Source organism: Arachis stenosperma, chromosome 5, assembly GCF_014773155.1.
Source record: "Arachis stenosperma cultivar V10309 chromosome 5, arast.V10309.gnm1.PFL2, whole genome shotgun sequence".
Classification (NCBI taxonomy): Eukaryota; Viridiplantae; Streptophyta; class Magnoliopsida; order Fabales; family Fabaceae; genus Arachis; species Arachis stenosperma.
The window spans coordinates 15,171,835-15,182,341 of NC_080381.1; the positions used below are offsets into that span (position 1 = coordinate 15,171,835).

General features: G+C 40.7%; 1 non-coding gene across 1 annotated transcript; it reads right to left on the reverse strand.

Annotated features, from left to right (window-relative positions):
- Window positions 1-460: 460 nt before the first annotated feature.
- Window positions 461-568, reverse strand: LOC130984802 (small nucleolar RNA R71). Its single transcript, XR_009088711.1, has one exon. It is a non-coding gene; the product is annotated as a small nucleolar RNA R71 (small nucleolar RNA).
- Window positions 569-10,507: the final 9,939 nt, after the last annotated feature.

Below are 10,507 nucleotides of genomic sequence, written 5' to 3' on the forward strand. Positions count from 1 at the left end.
GGCACAACTCTCTGTAGAGGACCTGACAGAAATCTTCAAAGAAGAAGAAACCATGACAGCCGAAAACAACAACAACAACAACAACAATGCAAGGAAGGTGCTGGGTGACTTTACTGCACCTACTCCCGACTTCTATGGGAGAAGCATCTCTATCCCTGCCATTGGAGCAAACAACTTTGAGCTTAAGCCTCAATTAGTTTCTCTAATGCAACAGAATTGCAAGTTCCATGGACTTCCATTGGAAGATCCTCATCAGTTCTTAGCTGAATTCTTGCAAATCTGTGACACTGTCAAGACTAATGGGGTTGACTTTGAAGTCTATAGACTTATGCTATTCCCTTTTGCTGTAAGAGACAGAGCTAGGATATGGTTGGACTCACAACCTAAAGAAAGCCTGGACTCATGGGAAAAGCTAGTCAATGCCTTCTTGGCAAAGTTCTTTCCACCTCAAAAATTGAGTAAGCTTAGAGTGGAAGTCCAAACCTTCAGACAGAAGGATGGAGAATCCCTCTATGAAGCTTGGGAAAGATACAAACAATTGATCAGAAAATGTCCTTCTGACATGCTTTCTGAATGCAGCATCATAGGCATTTTTTATGATGGTCTGTCTGGACTATCCAAGATGTCTTTGGATAGCTCTGCTGGAGGATCTCTTCATCTGAAGAAGACGCCTACAGAAGCTCAAGAGCTAATTGAAATGGTTGCAAATAACCAATTCATGTACACTTCTGAAAGGAATCCTGTGAACAATGGGACAAGTCAGAAGAAAGGAGTTCTTGAGATTGATACTCTGAATGCCATTCTGGCTCAGAACAAGATATTGACTCAACAAGTCAATTTGATTTCTCAAAGTCTGTCTGGAATGCAAAATGCACCAAGCAGTACTAAGGATGCTTCATCTGAAGAAGAAGCCTATGATCCTGAGAACCCTTCAATGGAAGAGGTGAATTACCTAGGAGAACCCTATGGAAACACCTATAATTCCTCATGGAGAAATCATCCAAATTTCTCATGGAAGGATCAACAGAGACCTCAACAAGGTTTCAACAACAATAATGGTGGAAGAAACAGGTTTAGCAATGGCAAGCCTTTTCCATCATCTTCTCAGCAACAGACAGAGAATTCTAAGCAGAATCCCTCTGACTTAGCAACCATGGTCTCTGATCTAATCAAAACCACCCAAAGTTTCATGACTGAAACAAGGTCCTCCATTAGGAATTTGGAGGCACAAGTGGGACAGCTGAACAAGAAAGTTACTAAACTCCCTCCAAGTACTCTTCCAAGCAACACAGAAGAAAATCCAAAAGGAGAGTGCAAGGCCATAAACATGGCCGAATTTGGAGAGGAATGAGAGGAAGTGAACGCCACTGAGGGACACCTCAATGGGCGTGCACTGACCTCCAATGAGTTCCCCAATGAGGAACCATGGGAATCTGAGGCTCGAAATGAGACCATAGAAATTCCATTGGATTTACTTCTGCCATTCATGAGCTCTGATGAGTATTCCTCCTCTGAAGAGGATGAGTATGTCACTGAAGAGCAAGTTGCTAAATACCTTGGAGCAATCATGAAGCTAAATGACAAGTTATTTGGTAATGAGGCTTGGGAGAATGAACCTCCTTTGCTCACCAAAGAACTGGATGACTTGTCTAGGCAGAAATTACCTCAAAAGAGACAAGATCCTGGGAAGTTTTCCATACCTTGCACCATAGGCACCATGACCTTCAAGAAGGCTCTGTGTGACTTAGGGTCAAGTGTAAACCTCATGCCTCTCTCTGTAGTGGAGAAGCTAGGGATCTTTGAGGTACAAGCTGCAAGAATCTCACTAGAGATGGCAGACAATTCAAGGAAACAAGCTCATGGACTTGTAGAGGATGTTTTGGTGAAGATTGAAGACCATTACATCCCTACTGATTTCATAGTCCTAGAGACTGGGAAGTGCATGGATGAAACCATCATCCTTGGCAGACCCTTCCTAGCCACAGCAAAGGCTGTGATTGATGTTGATGGAGGTGAACTGATCATTCAAGTGAATGAAGAATCCTTTGTGTTTAAGGCTCAAGGATGTCCCTCTGTCACCATGGAGAGGAAGCATGAAGAGCTTCTCTCAAATCAGAGTCAAACAGAGCCCCCACAGTCAAACTCTAAGTTTGGTGTTGGGAGGCCACAACCAAACTCTAAGTTTGGTGTTGAACCCCCACATTCAAACTCTAAGTTTGGTGTTGGGAGGTTCCAACATTGCTCTGAGTATCTGTGAGGCTCCATGAGAGCCCTCTGTCAAGCTACTGACATTAAAGAAGCGCTTGTTGGGAGGCAACCCAATGTTATATTTTATCTATTTTCTTTTGTTATTTTATTTTATTTTGTAGGTTGATGATCATGAGAAGTCACAAAATCAATTGAAAAAGCAAAAACAGAATGAAAAACAGAAAGAAAAATAGCACACCCTGGAGGAAGATGTTGCTGGCGTTTAAACGCCAGTAAGGCTAGCAGGTGGGCGTTTAACGCCCAGTCTGGCACCATTCTGGGCGTTTAACGCCAGAAAGGGGCACCAGACTGGCGTTAAACGCCAGGAAAGGGCAAGAACCTGGCGTTAAATGCCAGAAATGGGCACCAGCCCGGCGTTTAACGCCAGAATTGGCTCAAAACGTGATTTTGCATGCCATTTGGTGCAGGGATGACTTTTCCTTGACACCTCAGGATCTGTGGACCCCACAGGATCCCCACCAACCCCACCTCGCTCTCTCTCCTTCACCCATTCACCAATCACCTCAATACCTCTTCCCCAAAAACCCTTCACCTATCAAATCCCATCTTTCTCTTCACCACTCACATCCATCCTTCATAAAACCCCACCTACCTCACCATTCAAACCCCATCTTTCTCTTCACTTTCACACAACCTAAACACCACTTCTCACCCTCTTTGGCCGAACACAAAGCCATTCCCTTCTTCCTCATTTCTTCTTCTTCTATTCTTTTCTTTCTTCTTTTGCTCGAGGACGAGCAAACCTTTTAAGTTTGGTGTGGTAAAAGCATTGCTTTTTGTTTTTCCATAACCATTTATGGCATCCAAGGCCGGAGAAACCTCTAAAAAGAGGAAAGGGAAGGCAAAAGCTTTCACCTCCGAGTCATGGGAGATGGAGAGATTCATCTCAAGGGTGCATCAAGACCACTTCTATGAAGTTGTGGCCATGAAGAAGGGTCAACTTTGATCAAAGGTTGGACCAAGTCCTCATAGACATTTGTGAAGAGGGCGTTCAATGAAAGAGAGATTCAAGAGGGAAGCCAGTTCAACTAAGAAGGCATGACCTCAAGCCCATCACTAAGAAAAGGATGGAGCAAACAAGAGACCCCACTCATCATGAAATCCCTGAGATGCCTCAAGGGATGCACTTTCCTCCACAAAACTATTGGGAGCAACTAAATACCTCCCTAGGAGAATTGAGTTCCAACATGGGACAACTAAGGGTGGAACACCAAGAACATTCCATCCTCCTCCATGAAATTAGAGAAGATCAAAGAATCATGAGAGAGGAGCAACAAAGACAAGGAAGAGACATTGAGGAGCTCAAGCACTCCATAAGACCTTCAAGAGGAAGAACAAGCCGCCATCACTAAGGTGGACCCGTTCTTTAATCTCCTTGTTCTTTATTTTCTTGTTTTTCGAATTTTTATGCTTATGTTTATCTATGTTTGTGTCTTATGATCATTAGTGTCTTAGTGTCTATGCCTTAAAGTTATGAATGTCCTATGAATCCATCACCTTTCTTAAATGAAAACTGTTTTTAATCACAAAAGAACAAGAAGTACAGGATTTCGAATTCATCTTTAAAACTAGCTTAATTAGTTTGATGTGGTGACAATACTTTTTGTTTTCTGAATGTATGCTTGAACAGTGCATATGTCTTTTGAATTTGTTGTTCATGAATGTTAAAATTGTTGGCTCTTGAAAGAATGATGAAAAAGGAGACATGTTACTGAGGATCTGAAAAATCATAAAAATGATTCTTGAAGCAAGAAAAAGCAGTGAATACAAAAAAAAAAAAGAAAAAGAGAAAGAGAAGGAGAAAAACGAAAAAATAGAAGAGAAAAAGAAAAAGTAAGCAGAAAAAGCCAATAGCCCTTTAAACCAAAAGGCAAGGGTAGAAATAAAGTTGTGATCCAAGGCAAAAGAGTGTGCTTAAGAACCCTGGACACCTCTAATTGGGGACTCTAGCAAAGCTGAGTCACAATCTGAAAAGGTTCACCCAATTATGTGTCTGTGACATGTATGTATCCGGTGGTAATACTGGAAGACAGAGTGCTTTGGGCCACGGCCAAGACTCAATAAGTAGCTGTGTTCAAGAATCATCATACTTAACTAGGAGAATCAATAACACTATCTGGATTCTGAGTTCCTAAAGAAGCCAATCATTCTGAATTTCAAAGGATAAAGTGAGATGCCAAAACTGTTCGGAGGCAAAAAACTACTAGTCCCGCTCATCTAATTTGGAGCTAAGTTTCATTGATAATTTGGAGTCTATAGTATATTCTCTTCTTTTTATCTTATTTGATTTTCAGTTGCTTGAGGACAAGCAACAATTTAAGTTTGGTGTTGTGATGAGCGAATAATTTGTACGCTTTTTGGCATTGTTTTTAGTATGTTTTTAGTAGTTTGAGTTGAGTTTTTAGTATATTTTTATTAGTTTTTAGTTAAAATTCACTTTTCTGGACTTTACTATGAGTTTATGTGTTTTTCTGTGATTTCAGGTATTTTCTGGCTGAAATTGAGGGACCTGAGCAAAAATCTGATCCAGAGACTGAAAAAGACTGCAGATGCTGTTGGATTCTGACCTCCCTGCACTCGAAGTGGATTTTCTGGAGCTACAGAAGCCCAATTGGCGCGCTCTCAACGGCGTTGGAAAGTAGACATCCTGGGCTTTCCAGCAATATATGATAGTCTATACTTTGCCCAAAATTTGATGGCCCAAACCGGCGTTCAAAGTCACCTTCAGATTTCACAGCGTTAAACGCCGGAACTGGCACCAAAATGGGAGTTAAACGCCCAAACTGGCATAAAAGCTGGCGTTTAACTCCAAGAAGAGTCTCTACACGAAAATGCTTCATTGCTCAGCCCAAGCACACACCAAGTGGGCCCGGAAGTGGATTTTTATGTCATTTACTCACCTCTGTACACCCTAGGCTACTAGTTCTCTATATATAGGACCTTTTGCTATTGTATTAGACATCTTGGTTCTTCTGGTTCCCTCTCTGGGGCCGAAACCAATGATCACTCTTGTTCTTATGTATTTTCAACGGTGGAGTTTCTACACACAATAGATTAAGGTGTGGAGCTCTGCTGTACCTCGAGTATTAATGTAATTACTATTGTTCTTCTATTCAATTCCGCTTGTTCTTATTCTAAGATATTCATTCGCACTCAAGAACTTGATGAATGTGATGATTATGTGACACTCATCATCATTCTCACTGATGAACAAAGTGACTGACAACCACTCTTGTTCTACAAGCAAACAAGGCTCTAATGTTTATCTCTTGGGTTCTTTAACCGGAATCTTCGTGGTATAAGCTAGAACTGATGGTGGCATTCAAGAGAATCCGGAAGGTCTAAACCTTGTCTGTGGTATTCTGAGTAGGATTCAATGATTGAATGACTGTGACGTGCTTCAAACTCCTGAGGGCGGGGCGTTAGTGACAGACGCAAAAGAATCACTGGATTCTATTCCGGCCTGATTGAGAACCGACAGATGGATAGCCGTGCCGTGACAGGGTGCGTTGAACATTTCCAATGAGAGGATGGGAGGTAGCCACTGACAACGGTGAAACCCTACATACAGCTTGCCATGGAAAGGAGTAAGAAGGATTGGATGAAGACAGTAGGAAAGCAGAGAGACGGAAGGGAAAGCATCTTCATACACTTATCTGAAGCTCTCACTAATGATATACATAAGTATCTCTATCTTTATCTTTATGTTTTATTCATCATCTATACCCATTTGAGTCTGCCTGACTAAGATTTACAAGGTGACCATAGCTTGCTTCATACCAACAATCTCCGTGGGATCGACCCTTACTCGCGTAAGGTTTATTACTTGGACGACCCAGTGCACTTGCTGGTTAGTTGTGCGGAGTTGTAGTGATCACGATTTCGCGCACCACCCAGCCATTTTCCAGAGAGGTATGCCAGAACTGTGCTAGTGTTGTGCTTGGGGCACGAGAACACCCACGCGTACGCGTGGTTGACACGTGCGCGTCGATTGGCAAATTTTGGAATCCACGCGTTAGCGTGCATGACGCTTGCGCGTCGATGAGTTTTTGAGGCCATCCACGCGTGCGCGTGGAGTGCACGTACGCGCGGCCCTGTTTTCATCCCAAAGTTGATTTTTGAGTTTTAAAAGCCAAATCTCATACTTCTAAGCCTCCGATTTCACCATTTATGTCTTAAATCATTATGACATGCCTAGCTATTAAAAAGGGGCTAGTGAATGAGGTAACTTGCGAGTGAAGCAAGGGAAAAATGAATGATCAATGAGGATCAAGATGATTATGTGAGATGCGGAGGATGGTGGTGGAAGTGCTTGTTATGCCATGGGCCGAAAGGCTGTAATTGTTAATGAAATGGCTGGTTATGGATTTAACCGCGAGCCAGAATGGCTGTGTATGATTATGAATATTGGCTGGTTCTGGATTGAACCGTGAGCCGGAATGGCTGATATGGATGTTGATCCATGGATGAGAATTCATGCATGTTGATGCTGAATTATTGATAATTGTGAATTACACTTCCACTATCAGAGATACGAGTTTCCCTGGGTAGTAGCAGTGGCTAGCCACCACGTGCTCCAGGTTGAGACTTGATACTCTGTTGACCCTATGTCGTAAGTGTGGCCGGGCACTGTGAAAGACCCGGATGAGCTCGCCCCCGAAATATTCACCAGTGAGGGTGATGGATATGGATCATGTTTATGATCAAGTTTATAACGAGTATAACTCGAGTTGGGGATGCGCGACAGAGGGACAGTCCAATGGTTAGCGACCAGGACTTGTCGGGTTGGCTCTATAACCGACAAGATGATATCATCGGCCACTAGGGACAGGCATTCATCATATGCATACTATGTGAATTGTTTGAGATTGCCTATTTGACTGCATATTACTTGCTAATTGTCTAAATGTCTTAACTGCTCCTATTTGTATATTCTTTGTCTGATATAACTGTGTTTGCTATAATATACTCCTGCTGGTGGTTGGGAGGTTTGAAGGAATTGGAAAGGGAAGTATTAGTTAGACTGAAGAATCTTTAGTCAGATGCCCTATATGGTTTAGCTTGTTTATAAGCTTTGATATTATCTGGAGGGAGTTCTAGGATTGCCTTCGGCTTTCCTCTATTATTATGTATTATATATGTGGAAGCTGTTACCATGCTGGGGACCTCTGGTTCTCACCCATGCGGATTTTGTGGTTTTCAGATGCAGGACGTACGGTTTCCCACTGAGGCATGCTGGAGACTTCTAGATTTGCGAAGATTCCTTGTTCTTGGGGACTATGTTTTAGTTTATATGTTTTGCTTAGATACTTTTATCTCCATTAAATAATACAAACTGTGATGACTCCTCTTATGGGAGATTTTGGAGAATAGGTTTTATGTATTTGTGTCCCTATGGGTTTCCTTTGGGGTTTTCCTTATGTTATCATATGTATATATTGCTATGCTCGGACCGGTTATCTTCGCAGCTGGATCTTGAGTCTTGATATTCCTGTTTTTGACACTCCTTTGTATATATATAATCTCGCGTTGGTTTATCCTTGTTCGTTACGTTATCGATCGGAGTGTTGCACTTTTGAGTTGCGATTTTTGTTTACCCCTTTTTCTACAAAGGCTTCTAGTTATAATCAATCATTCATACTACTATACGTACTAAATTTTTATTTTAGAGGTAGTAATACCTTGCCATCTCTGAATTATGACTTAAGCATAAGACTCTGTATGGTAGGGTGTTACATTGTGCATAGGCTTGGGGACCACCAACTTTGCTGAACCTGGCGCCAAACTTGGGCTAGGCCAAGTTTAGCGCCACTCCACCCGTGTGGTTATTGTGGTTTTCCTTTCTCTTGGCGCCAAACTTGGAGAATTCCCAAGTTTAGCACCACCAAGTCGGTGAAGATGGATGGTTGTGATGATCCTGGCGCCAAACTTAGAGATTGCCAAGTTTGGCGCCACTTTGTGGCATTTGGCGCCATGATTCCAAAAGAAAAGTATAGACTATTATATATCATTGGAAAGCTTTGAAAGTTGGCTTTTCAGCGTCGCTGAAATCGCATCAATTGAATTTCTATAGCTCAAGTTATGTCAATTAAAGTATGAGGAGGTCAGGGTTGACAGCATCATTCACTTTCTTCCTTTTCTTCTACACAAACTCTGTCAAATCCATCCGAATGCTACCTAAAATAAACCAAATTGCACATGATTCAAAGTAGCATTCATAATGGCTTAAAAATACTTAAATCTTGATTAAACTTACAAATTTAAATGCAAATTCACTAGGAAAAGATAGGAAAGATGCTCGTGCATCACAACACCAAACTTGAATTGTTGCTTGTCCTCAAGCAACCAAAATTAATACAAACTTAGGATATGAATTTGCATGAGAAGTGAGTACTCAACTAAGCTTCTGTCTGCCTTAAAGTGGGGTTTATAGTTCTGAAACTCTGAATAATTTTGGCACTACACTATCCTTTGAGTCTGAGGAATGTCACTATCATTTGGAACTAGAATCCGGATAATATTATGAATTCTCTGGCCTTTTACTTCGGATTAATCCTTGAACACAGCAGATTTTCTTTTATTCTTTTTCTTTGGTGCTTTGCACCTTGAGCCTAGCCGTGACTTTAAATATTTTGTCTCAAACTTTACTTGACACAAAAACACCATAAGCACTTAACTGGAAAACTCTCTTTGAGTTCTGATTTTTCTTTTAATCACTCCCAAAAAATGGTGCTCAAAGCCTTTGGCATACTCTATTAGTTGCACATGATCTCGACTCTTAGTGCTCTGTCTTAAGGGTCACTTGACATATTCACACCACAAGCATATGGCTAGGAGAACAACTCTTTGAACTTTTAATCATATTTGACCTTTCTAGCCATTTATGTTCCGAGTCTTGGACCTTGCTTTTCTTTTTGCTGTTTCTGTTGCTTCAAGAATTAAGCTTTTGTTTAATTCAGAGAATTCATAATAGTACTCTACATTCCTGTTCATCATGCATCTATATCTTTTGATCCAAATTCAAATATGCACTGTTCATATCATGCATTCAAAGTCACAGATAAATACCACCACATCTAAGTAAATAAGACTACTCTTAAACATTGGTTCAATTTCTCTTGCAATACATCACTTATTTTCTTTTTCTTTTTAGATTCAAGCTCAGTGAGCAGTACATGAGACATCCTTTCAAATTAAGCTCAAACGACTGAATCAAACTAAAAACTAAGAAATTAAAAATACTAAAGATCATGTATGGAATCAAATAAACAGAAAACAGGAATATAACATATTAGGAATGGAAGAAAAATAGGAAGTGAAAAAGGAATTAAACCACTTCAGTCGCTCCGGTGGCCATCTTATTCCTCAGGCTATGCTCCTCCGTGAAGATGATTCACCTCCCTTTGGTGCCATTGATGATAAGATAAACAAAGAGCGTGCTCTACAATACCAAACTTAAAAATTTGCTTGTCCCTAAGCAAAGAAAAACTGTTCCTATTTTACACACTTTACATGATCAAAACACACTTAAAAAGAAGAAAGACTATAAGAAATTAAAACAAACTAAATAAATAGAAAATATAAGGATACAGAATATTGGGTTGCCTCTCAACAAGCGCTTCTTTAATGTCACTATCTTGACACTTGATTGTCAAATTTTCTTCCTCTTATTCCAATTAGTTAAAAGAAATGACTCCAAGGGAGGAGAGGCAAAAATTAATGCCCTCGGACTTGAATTCCTCCTAACAAGTTTTCTTTTATTGTTCTTAACTTGATTCACCTTGCTTATTGGGTTAGAGGTTAGATTGCTTTTTGTTGACCTCTTTTTCATAGATATTGTCTTTTGTTTCTTAGTCACAAGTCCCCTTTTTGTGCTTTCCTTGATGGCATTCACCTCTCTGATTTCAGGACTTAGGTGTTGTGTGATGGGTGGAGTGTACTCTTCATCAAGAACTTCTTGAATTGGTGGTTCAATGAACTCACCATCTATGCCACTCTCTGCTTCATTGGAGTGTACATTCACATAATTGTTTTTCTCCCTTACAACCTCCTTCTTCATTAGGGTTTCACTTGGTACAGGGGCCTCTTATTCTTGCTCTTCTAATTTCTCATTTTCACCCACAACTTGGTATTCATCCTTCTTGATAAACACTACTCCACTCCTCAAGCTTATGGCATTTTATTCTTCCCTTAACCTAGGGAAGACATTAGTATGTTTCTCAGCAGAATGTTGTACCAT